Consider the following 10039-nt stretch of genomic DNA (forward strand, 5'->3'; position numbering starts at 1 on the left):
CACATCAGATGGAGATTTCATGGATGACTGACTTTCCAAGAATGTGGTCAAAATGGCTCACTGAGGAACATGAATGTGTGGTTGGATTTCTGCATGCTAAGTAAGAAGTGGGAAGGGCAAGGAAAGCCATGTTGCAACTTACATGAAATGGAAGGCTGATTAGAGGTGGATTTTATTCCAAAAACCAAAGGAAATGTTTTTACATAAAGGAACCCAGACCCGGTACTCGGAAGCCATGATGCTTCCTTGCTCTGACTGCATTGCTCTGAGCCCTAGAAATGTCTTCCCTGACAGTCCAGGCAACCCTGTTTTTAATTCTTTGGAGACAATCTGTTATTAAATTGATCTGTGTATTTATGTTCTGTCCTATTCACTGTTATTTACCGTTCACCAAGGCTGCCAACTTTTAAACAGTCTTGGTGTAAATGTTTGTTCCCAAACCTTTGCTGATAGAAGTGTTTTATGTAACAGTTATAGAGTCCATTAACATGAAGGACTGAAACACAAAAAGAAACCACGCAGATTTATAAGCGTGTGCAGTGCCCTCACCAGAGACAGAGAAATAATAAATCCCGAGTCAAAGGAACATTCTCGAAGCTACCATTACAGATTTATCTACTTCAAAACCTGTTTTGTGGAATTGAATCATAGTATTCATTACATTTAAAAGGTAAGATACAAATCGACTCCTCATGGTAACGTCTTCTCATGTTATTAACAAAAGCCTCACTGCTGTTGAAGAGAGAAATTCTGCTTCAAACTATTTGTTATTCACCTTCTTCACAGAAATTTCCTGAATAGCTTTTTTTCATCAGAATTTGGAAAACTCAAATTATCAGTATTAAATAATAGTAAAATGCTTCTAGCACTATACTTTCACAAAATTTATTATTATTATTATTATTATTATTAGTAGTAGTAGTAGTAGTAGTAGTAGTAGTAGTAGTAGTAAATACCCAATCCTAAGGTCCATTGCTGGTCAGGACAGTAATCTAGAGGCCAAATTTCTCTTGGTTGCACCTTCATATATAATTAGTATCGTCAGAAGCCTCCCCACCCCCACCCCCAAGAAAAAAGTTGGCGGACCAAAAGGGTGGCATCCGTCTCCTCGTTAAAACATCAGGCTGACAAAGTCCATGTGCCCCTGTGCTTCAGAAAGTCACAGCTCTTTTAAACACTGGCATTCTTATCATTTTGTGTGCTCTGTCCTGGCCACCGGCTGACAGGGGCTGCGGATTTCTCGTGGGGTATCTTTACCCCATCTGGCGATAAGTGAGTCTCTGTTAGGATTCTGGTGCAGGCTGCTGTTGGAGAAAGCAAGCTGATAGTGCATATTTGGAATTGTTGCAGAAACTGTGCCTTCTCCTCTTGATTTGTTGTTGTGGCTGCTGCTGTTGTTGTTGTTTTGGGTTTTTAACTTTGCTTCTGACTTCGTATTTGAAGGTAAGTTAAGGGCTACTGATCTTCCAGGAAGAGGTGATTGGGGTGTTCGACTGTCAGTTTAATATACTTTCCTTGAAGAAAAAGGCGCTCACCATAAATCCAGCTGCGTCCACTATCATACGGATAATCCGTGGCCATAAAATTGGAGTCAACTGTAAGAGGAGCTGCAGCTCACTGTTTTTACATCAACCTTTGCAAACTTATAAATTATTTTAGGAGTGGAAACAAAAATCTTAATTGCTTTTTAAACATGCCGCTGTGGCTGAGGGGCTATTGTAGTAACTCTTGGGTGTGCATGTCTGTAGTATTGTGTTTAATTCATGTTAGTTCTGGAAGGCAAACAGGAGAAATGTTTCTATCTCCACCCCACCCTACCACTTACCCCCGCCACTGCCCTGCCCCAAATAGATACTGCTGATGTTTTGTTGTTTTCTTTTCATTCTTTCTACTATCCTAAATCTCATCAGACTTTGTATTTAATGTTTTATTATAATTTATTATAATTAACTTAATACAATGCTTTGGGTTACCTATTATGGTGAAGTATAAATTCTGAAAAACCATGGTTTTTTGAAGATGTTAAGTGAAAAAAATTAAAGATCATCTTTCCTGCAATGGCAAAGTTGCTCAAAAGGAAAGTTTTTTTTTCCAAAGCTTGCAAACAACACACAGTAGTTTTAAGTATAGGAACTATACGGAGCTTGAAAAGATAGTAGGACCTTACTGGGGAAGAATGGAAGGACTCCCTCACTTCTCAGGTGGGCAACAATGTTGCCTTCCAGCTCCTGGGGCACCAGGCTTGGTAGAAGCCTTACTGCACCGATCCTGTATACACAGAGCACGGCCTACAGCCCCAGAACCAGCACAAAATGTCAAAGGTCTGGCCTGCAGCATCCACCCTGCTTCTAGTCTCTATCCTTAACTGTATCATTGCAGAACTAGCTCCAGCCTAGCTTGCCTTTTGGATAACAACAGATAAAGCCACAGAGAAGTGAAGTAACCCATACAGGACTGGCTCTGTTGCCAGGCAAGGGTCTGGAGAAAAATGCCCACTTTCCTTCCCAGGTGGTTCTGGAGCCTCTCGTTACTTTCTAGAACTGCTTAGCATTGGGAACCAAAGTTAGCCTGTGTTTAAGAATGCGAATGTGTGAATGTTCTTAACCAGAGAAGCATCTTGACTGCCCTTTCCACTCGGGACACACATATCCATTGGATGACTCTGAAAAATCTCTTAAGTTTCCATCCTTGAGAACAGGAAATGACAGAAAATGGGAACATGAAAACTCTCAATAACAGGACTCAAAAAAAAATTCTGCACGTATATAGATCTGGGAATTTTAAACAGTTGGTGGCTAGAAGGTCTTTATAAAGATTTTCTTATACAATTATATAATTTCTTATATAATTTTTTAAATTATAGTTTTAAAAGGCACAACATTAAGTTATTAAGTCCATCACCAAGACGTTATTAAAATTTCCTGTCTTCCTGGGCCAGAAGGATGGCTCAGTGGCTAAAGGCACTTGCCACCAAGCTTGATGACCTGAGTCTAACCCTCAAAAATACAGACCCCCAATACAGAAATGAATATATAAATAAATGTAAAAAATAAATTCCTGCCTTTAACTTTAAGACAGCTATTATATAATTCTTTTAATTATTTCACACCGAAGTTATAAAGCAACAAGAAAGGCTAAATCATGATGATATGTGTGTTGGCCTTATTGAGTAGATGGAAACGGACCATTGGATTACTGTGTTAGCCCTCTCTTACTCCATTCCTTCTACTGCATCAAAATACTTGAAACTGGATAATGTATGCATGACAGGTATTTATTTCTCACAGTTCTTGAGGCTGGTCACTAGCAGGCTTCCTGTGTGGCTTTCTTGCTGTGTGGCTCAGAGGACAGAAAGCAGCAACTGTCTACAGCCCTTGTATAAGGTCTGTGGGCCCATCCAACCGAAATGGCTCCACGTCTCCATACGCTAGTCAATGTGTGAATTTTGGGGGTACACCTTCAGATCACAGTAGGCACTGAATGCTTATCTGCCCCTGTTCTAGATTTGCCCATGTAGTACCAAAATAGCCATCACCCCCTGATCCAGCCCCCCACCCCATCCTGGTATCCATTTCTTTTTCTAAGGGACTGCTTCATCCCAAGAGGCTACACAAAGATAGCACTGAGCCCTTCCAGAGAGCCGGGTTTGTTTCCGGCAACCCACATGGCAGCTACCTACTGTCTCTAGCTCCAGCTCCAAGGGGCTCTGAAGTCCTCTTCTGGCCTCCATGGGCACTGCATGGGTATGGTGCACACACATACATGCAGATAAAAATAATCATATACACAAAATAAAGATAAATAACATAAAAATAAAACAACAACAAAACCCTTTGGGGGAATTGGTGGAAGAGAGAGATAGAGAGAGAGAGAAATAAAGTTCGATGAGTAGCGAGGTGGTAGACTCTGAAAGGAGTTGGGGGAGGGGTGAATATGATCAAAATACCTTGTATGAAATTCCCCCCAAAAAATCAATAAAATCATTATAAAAATATAAACCATTTTTTTTCTGAGATCCTTCCAACTTATGAGTTTTGGTTTAATATACAAATATTAACATATTTTTGTTAAGTAAGACAAAGAGAGCCACACATAGGGAGAGGGAGGGAGAGAGGTTGAAAGAAAAAGTATGTGAAGAACCTGTTCATGTGATTATGGAGTCTAAATCTTCCAATTTACGCTTTGTCGGTTGGAACCCCAGGTTAGCTGGTAGTACATAATTCAGTCTGAATCCAAAAGCCTAAAGCTGGGATTTGTTATAAATCCTAAATCCTAGTGCAAGAGCTTGAGAGGTCCCAAGATTAACAGTTAAGCAGGAAATAAAGGGTAAATTCCTTCTCTCCTCTCTCTCTCTCTCTCTCTCTCTCTCTCTCTCCTCTCTCTCTCTCTCTCTCACACACACACACACACACACACACACACACACACTCACACACATACATCAAGTTACAATATTGTAACTAGAAATTTTTAAAATATGAGGCACAAGTGGGACAATTCATAAGACATTGTACTTACATGATAATTTTTAAACATTTTCTTGTGGTGCAAAGGTGATACATGCAATACTTCACATTTTCAAGTTGTTCTTTTCTTGGGCCATCAACAGACAATTATATATTATATTATATATGCATACATATATATGGATATGGATCAGTGAGAAAGTTTGACTGACATGTGTGAGGCCCTGGGTTTAACCTTCAGACTTACAAAAACAAAACTCAATTTAAAACACACACTCACACATGCGTGCACAAACACACACACACAAAACAAACAAACAAACAAACAAAAAACCTCAAGTCCTGTAACTAGTAAGTGGGGATAATAATCACACCTAGAAGTCTGACCTGTGACTGTAGTCTGTGTCTACACTGCACAGCCGCCTGAGTTATTCACAATGACTCCTGGCATGGTTCTCTTTTCCTGCTGCCCCGGCCCCCTGTCACTTGAGCTAGGTTCTTTCTCCATTTCATTGGAGCTTCCTTCTGCCTAGGCTCCAAATTTCCACATTCACGGCTGGGGTTCGTCATGCCCTGTGAGTAATACGGGAATCTCCTTCCCTTTTTAGCATATGGCACATATTAAAAATGGCTCTGCAATACAATGTCGGTTCCCTTTCGCTTTTCCTTTTTGTGCTCCAAAGGTTGTAGTGCAGCATCCTTGCACTGAACCTCCACATGCAGCCTGCCTGTCGCCAAGAAACCTTGCTGCCAGAGAGTGGTGGCTCTGCAGACGGAGGCCAGACTGTTAAGCGCAGTGAGTGAGGCACCCAGATTTGGGGCACAGTTAGAGATTTTGGGGGTCTCAGATCTACTTCTCTAGCCTTCCCGGAAATTCTACAAGGTACCTGATTCCTTCTAATGAGCTATTTGTTACTTAAGCTAGCTGATGTGGAGTCTGTCACCTGTAAGAAAGAACCATTACTAATACAGAATGGTCCTGAATCTCTCTACCCATTGGAGAGATCCCTCTTAGCAAAGCGCGTTGGAACACCATAGCGCAAGTTTGATTGAGCAGCTGCAAAGCTTTTGATCCTCATTTGTACCTTCAGCTCCATAGCGAGACTAAAGCAGGTGTGACTTTAGAATTCAAAGAGCCTGGGTTGAAGAGCCAATGGACAGGGCCGGTTAAGCCAGCAGAAACGAACATTAAGGTCTACGACTAAAGACCAGGCAAGCTGGTTGGAGAAGTGAAGCCAGTGAATCAAGTTTTGTGGACACCATTGTGTCAAGGTAGGAACGTTCCTGGAAGATGTTCGAACTCTCTGCTGATCTCAGCCTGGTAGCATCGAGGATATGCCTAGCATTTGGTCAAGGTAGAAACATTTCTTGAAGATGTTAAGACTCTCTGCTGATCTCAGCCTGGCAGCTTCGAGGATATGCCTAGCATCAGTGTGTGCACACCTGGGATGGGAGGAACTAAGGAAATGGCGTCTCCTATGCAGGCATCAGAAATCAAGATTTTTAAGGCAAAAATTCTTTGGGGCTCTCCACTTGAGATTTTCTTTCCCTTTAACTCTTGAATTTTTACTTAACAGAGATTCAACTTACATTTATCTTTATACTCATATAAATACATATATTTATATTTATGTAAGTTATTTATATGTCATTTATGATTGTTACTCTATTTTTTATTGGTAGCATTCTTATGTTAAAACACATACATACACACACACACACACACACACACATACACACACACATAGAAGAAGACACACCAACATACCATTGCTTCCTTTCTTGGCAGCTCTGGAGATAAAAACTAGGGACTCACACCTACAAGGCAAGCATAACCTATCATTCCTACATTTTTAGTCCCTAAAATATCTTTAATAATTAAACAATTGAATATCTTACATTTCTCTAAGTGACCAGCAACGTGCCTAAGCTTCTGTGACTCTCAACGAAACAACAGAAATTCTTTAGCCAAGCGCACTGAAACCTCCAGGCCAGCAGAATCAGGAATTTCTTCTTTGAAATCTTCCACCCAACACTGCACTGCTTGCCCCCTGAAGTCTAGGATAGCATTCACTGTACAGCCGTCCATGCATGTAAAATTCACGAAGACTATAAGCAACTAACAAGATGGTTTACTTCACGCACAGTCTTGATAACATCCAATTTAAATGGACTCACATGTTGCCAGAAACTGTGTGACCTCTGGGTACATGGGTCTCACTCTCCAGATCATCCTATTCTTCACCTACTATAAACCTTAGTCCTATGGTTTAGAAAGATTAAGAAATAGAAGTTCTGGAAACTGCTCACAAAGGCTCACAAAGGCTATTCTTTGAAGACAGAAAGCGAGCCTGTAGTGAGGCTTTTACTCATCACATTTGTTTCTAAGCTGTAAACATGCCTCGCTGACATTACAAATAACATTTTATTTAAAAACGTAAAGAAAGGGGAGTAAAATACTTTCAACCCAGTTACATCCTACCATCCACTAGTTCCATGCCTGAGCTCATCTTTCACCACGGAAGTCAGCAGAGTATGGATGTTTGTGAGAAAAGGGTTCCATTCCACCCTACTTCAGCTCGACATTGCTAATTCTCTGGCCAGAATGTTTACTTAAGCTTTATCTTTCTTTGTGACTTGAAGCTGTGTACGTCTAAAGGCTCGAAACTTTCCCCAGGTTATCAAGCTGCACTGATTAGAAAAGTATTTATGATTCTTAGGGGCTGGGGAGATGGCTCAGTGGGTCAAATGCTTCTAAGCAGGCTCACAGGCCTGAGTTTGGATTCCTAGCTCCCATGGAAAAGCCAGGTACAGCTTTGCCCATCTGTAACCCAAGTGCTGAGGGCAGGGAAGAGAGAGGGCGGACCTCTGGAAATCTCTGCCCCGCTGCTCTGCCTCGATTCTGCGAGCTTCCGGTTCCATGAAAGACCCTGTCTCAAAACAAGGTGGAGAGCAATTGAGGAATATAGGAAGATAGCAAACATCGACCACACACACACACACACACACACACACACACACACACACCACTGCTGCTTGCATATACGCATAATGTATGCACACACATACTGCACACATATGTATACATGTAAGAAAGAAAAGTAATTCTCAATAAGGATGACGTTGGCTGTTGATCACAAAAGTGTGTACTTGTGCTAGATTTTCCCTTATATCCAACAAGAAAATGTGGTCTTCTGAGTTGCTAGTCCAAGGTGGAAAGAAATATGGAGAGTGTGTAGCAAAAATAGCTCAAGTGTAGAATCACTTGGGGAATAATTTGGGCTTACATAGTTAAACGAAAAAAAAAATCTCCAAAGTCATATCCACCAGAATTACATCCAAGAACAACGTTTTATTTAGCAACTAACTGAGATGAATAGCAGCTTCAGTAGCTCTAAGCAAAGGCTCTATTCATCAAATTTAAGGACACAGGCAAAGGAAATTGATTCATTTCTGGACCTGATTGAGTTTCCACAGTTAGATGCATTGGAGTGAGACACGACCTGAATGCCCCAATTCTGTGGTCCTTGCCTATATGTAATCTGGTATGGAGCACCCCGCCCTGTGCCCTTGAGTTAACCAGGCTCCCTACATGGAAGGGTATCTTATCTCTGTGTCCCTTTTAAGATAATAATGCAATCTTTGAATGCCCTGTGATCTTTTAACAGAAGGCAACCTTCTCTTGGGAGATGCTTTTATTTATGAAACAGAAGATAGGCCACGGCACATTGGAACGTCTTATGAAACAGAGCTTGTTGCTTTGGGTGGAGCTGGTGTCCACCCTGTCAATGCCTATGGAAGCCATCAAAGACCTCTTGTTAAAATCATTCTGTTGGCTGTTGTTAAACGATGTCTTTTCACCTCTTCCCCATCATCTCGAGAGTCTACTTGGAAGTCAGAAGGTCCTTCTGGACTATGTTTTCACTCACTTTCACAGCATTTCAGAGCCACTGGATCACTGGCTGGATGACTTAGCCAGCCTCTAGACTGGAAGCTCCGTTAAGGCAGGAACGAAGCTCGGAGTATGTGTGAAAAATTCTTGTGAGAAGGTTAGTAGTCATCCCTGAAATCCAGGCTGGGACTGCTTTCCATCCTCAACCTACAGGAGTCTGGTTTGCTGTTGGCATGCTAGGTTCTTCATTAACTCATTGACTTGTATTCTCAAGCCTTGCTCTTGAAGGCTGAAGACCCTGTGCTTGATTAGCTGTTAGCTATGGGACCTTAGATAAGTATACTCTCTCAGCCTCAGGGTTCTCACCTCTACAAATGAGATGCTGTACTTATTCATGAGATTTGGGTGAGTATTAAATGAGGACTTATATATATGCAACAGACTATGTTTATCCACCATACATCCATGCTGCAAAATCTAGCATGCTGTGGATGTTCAATAGCAAATGTTTCTTTTAATTTTATATGTATGAATGTTTGCCTGTGTGAATATGAATGAATTGCCTGTGGAGGCCAGAAGAGGACACTGGAGCCTCTGAAACTGAGTTACAGGCCGTTGTGAGCTGCCTGGGTGCTGGGAACTGAAATTGGGACCTCTGAAAGAGTAGCCAGTGCTGTTAACCTCTGCACCATGCCTCCAGGTTCAATATCAGTGCTTCTTTTCTGTATATGACTCAAGTTACTGAGGTATAGAATCTCATAAATACGGTCAAGAGGGAGCTCTAGACTATTTTACTAGAGTCCGGAGAGATGCAACAACTTTGAGGCCAGCCTAAGCTACATAGTGATTCTATATACAAAAAATAAAATAAAATTTAGACACGGGGGGGTGTGGGAAGGCTATTTATCAGTCTCACAAACATACTATAAAGATCTTAATTAGGAGGTGGGGAGAAAGGGAGAGAGAGATGGATAGATAGATGATAGATAGATGATAGATAGATAGATAGATAGATAGATAGATAGATAGATAGATGATAGATAGATGATAGATGATAGATAGATAGATAGATAGATAGATGATATATAGATAGATGATAGTAGATAGTAGATAGATAGATGATAGATAGGTAGATAGATGATTGATAGATGATTGATGCGTAATAGATAATTGATATGTGATAGATAGAATCTTTTAGTGATGTTTCTTAAACTCTTTAGCATATTGATGATGTTTCATTTATTATATATTTTAAAGCTAAATTATCATCTTGATGTGGGGAAGGGACATTTTTTCACTAATATGGTAATGAAACACTAAGCCCTTGGGACAATAGAATAAATCCTAAATGTTTTAAACTAAAAGTTTTCAGGTTTCTTTGCCCCATATTTTCCTCATTACTCTGGGGAGGAAGACTGATAGATCATAAATATCCAGGTGTTATTTGTGCTTGTTGGATATATGGCAGACTCACACTTCTGTCACCTGTCCATAAATGTGTGATGTGTATTTCATCTTCTTTCCCTAAGTCCACTTTTCTGATGAGAGTTGATATCATGGAGTACATTTTTAAATGTTGCATACTCACAAATCAAAATGATATACTACATTATCATGCAATATACAAGCTCAAAGTAGAAAGGTACATTTATCACAACTTGGATCTTAAAATGTAAAAAAA

The sequence above is a fragment of the Arvicola amphibius genome, chromosome 5 (assembly GCF_903992535.2).
Source record: "Arvicola amphibius chromosome 5, mArvAmp1.2, whole genome shotgun sequence".
Lineage (NCBI taxonomy): Eukaryota > Metazoa > Chordata > Mammalia > Rodentia > Cricetidae > Arvicola > Arvicola amphibius.